At 48.3% G+C, this 2,316-nt stretch overlaps 2 non-coding genes across 2 annotated transcripts; one reads left to right on the forward strand and one right to left on the reverse strand.

Annotated features, from left to right (window-relative positions):
* Positions 1 to 1,565: 1,565 nt before the first annotated feature.
* On the forward strand, positions 1,566 to 1,638 carry TRNAV-CAC (transfer RNA valine (anticodon CAC)). Its single transcript has one exon. It is a non-coding gene; the product is annotated as a tRNA-Val (tRNA).
* A 254-nt stretch (positions 1,639 to 1,892) lies between these two features.
* TRNAG-UCC (transfer RNA glycine (anticodon UCC)) lies at positions 1,893 to 1,964 on the reverse strand. Its single transcript has one exon. It is a non-coding gene; the product is annotated as a tRNA-Gly (tRNA).
* Positions 1,965 to 2,316: the final 352 nt, after the last annotated feature.

Raw genomic sequence — 2,316 nt, forward strand, 5'->3', positions numbered from 1 at the left:
CATCTAGGGACACTGCAGCAAACAAAATAGATTAAAACAAATGAACAGACAACAACAAATTGGCCTTTCTGGAGCCCTGGTGGCACAGTGGTTAAAAGTTCAGCTGCAAACCAAAAGGTCAGCAGTTCGAATCCACCAGCCCCTCCTTGGAAACCCTTTAGGGTGGTTCTAGTCTGTTCTGTAGGGTTGCTATGAGTTGGAATCCACTTCACAGCAGCAATACGGCTGGAGCTCACAGCCCATGTAGGAGACCCAGGAGAAATAGGAAATAAATTTATAAGGGAAGGCCTCCCGAGGAGGCGACTTTGAAACCAAGACTTGAAGAAACTGAGGGAGTGAGCCCTGGAAATCCCTGGGGGAAAGGCAGAGGGAATAGCCAGTGCAAAGGCCCTGAGGCAGGACCATGCCTGGTGAGTTGGAGGAACAATATGGAGGCCCACGTGGCTAGATCTGCAAGAGGGAGGGGGAGAAAGGAGGAGGTGAGGGCAGGGAGGGGATGGGGCAGACTGTGGTGAGCCACCGGGAGGACTCAGGCTTTTATCTGAGTGAGCCAGTTTATAGTACGTTGTGTCAGCAGCCCTAGGAATCCTTGCTTTGATTCACCCACCTCCCCCTCCCTTCACTCCTGAACATCCTTCAGATTTCAACTCAGCTGTCACCTCCTCAGGAAAGCCTTCCATGATTGCCCTAAGTAGACTTCCTGTCACAGGCCTCAGAAGAAAGGCCTGGCGATCTGCTTCTGAAAAACCAGCCATTGGAAACCCTATAGAGCGCAGTTTTACTCTGACATACATGGGGCCTTCAAGAGTCGGAGTCCACTCGGTTGGCAGCTGTGTTGTTGTTGTTTTTTATTATTATTATTTTAAATTAAAATACTACCAAGTTAGCTCTGGCTGATGAGACGAAAAGGTTCTTGTTTTTTTTCCCCTGGCTTCCTCCCTGCCCCCCCACAAGTTTTTGGAGCCCTATTCGCTCAGGCTGCTAACCAAAAGGGCGGCAGTTTAAATCTACCAGCCGCTTCCTGGACACCCTATGCGGCGGTTCTACTTTGCCCTATAGGGTCGCTATGAGTCCGAATCGACTAGAAGGCAACGGGTTTGTTTTGTTTTTTTGAAGCATGCAGAAATACACACACAACAAAAATCCATTTTAGAAAGTTCTTTTAGGAAGTGGTTTGGGCTGAAGCAAACTGGTAAATATAGAGAGAGCCACTTAAGCAGTTTTAAATATAGATTCTATCTAGAGATGAACCAATGAGACGTTGGTTTGGTTTTGGGATGGGTTTGCAGACAATTTTGTTCTTGGATTGTTTTAATAGAATGTTTATTGACCGTAAATAACAAAGGGAGGTGTGTATGTTGAGAGGGTGTTTATTAAATTTTTTAATTCTTCATTTTTCCTCTTTTAGTTTTCTTTGCATTTAGCAGAGGGATGAGTATCCACGAAGAGCAGCTGGAATTATCTGGACAGATTGCAATCAGATACTGTTTACATCAACAACTACAGTGTAACAATAGCGAGAACATTTTCTTTCCTTAACAATTAAGAAAATATGTTTTCTGTACGTTTCCGTAGTGTAGCGGTTATCACGTTCGCCTCACACGCGAAAGGTCCCCGGTTCGATCCCGGGCGGGAACAACCCCTAACGTTTTCCTTCTTCTGTCTCTTAAGAGTTATGCTGAAATTAAAAATTTTATTCAAAGTAGCTGTAATAGGAATTTTGATTCGGGGTGTTTACCAGAAAATTTTTTTCCTTCTTCCGTCTTTTAAAAGTTCTGATGAAATTTTAAAATGTATTTGAAAGTAACCGTCATAGGTATTTTGGTTTGGAGTGTTTACTGCAAGTTTTTAGATGACTGGGGAGAGAAAAGAGAAAAACAACCACTTTTGCCTGCGTTGGCCGGGAATCGAACCCGGGTCAACTGCTTGGAAGGCAGCTATGCTAACCACTATACCACCAACGCTTCGGCTTGTACAGTAGTCTGTGGGGAATCCCTAGTAGAAGCTTCATCGATCTGGCTCGGTGATACCAAATCTCATGGGGGTGTATCTCCCCAGCGTTCTTCCCGCTTCGGAAGACGTCCGCCCTGCGCTGCAGGGGGCCAACCGGCGCGTCCTCCCCAGCACCTTGGCTGCTTTGGTACCGGCCAAGCAGCGCCCAATCCCAGGCCGCCGCCTGGGCCGCTCGACTTCCGGGTCAAAGGGGCCAGAGCCGCCGGGTCCCCCGCGTCCGCCGCCTCCGCTGTCCCCCGCGCCCGCTACTTCCGGGGCCGCAGTCCGGGGCATGGAGTCGCGAGCGTGAGCGCCGCCGGCCCC

Source organism: Trichechus manatus, unplaced genomic scaffold, assembly GCF_000243295.1.
Source record: "Trichechus manatus latirostris isolate Lorelei unplaced genomic scaffold, TriManLat1.0 scaffold00057, whole genome shotgun sequence".
NCBI lineage: Eukaryota > Metazoa > Chordata > Mammalia > Sirenia > Trichechidae > Trichechus > Trichechus manatus.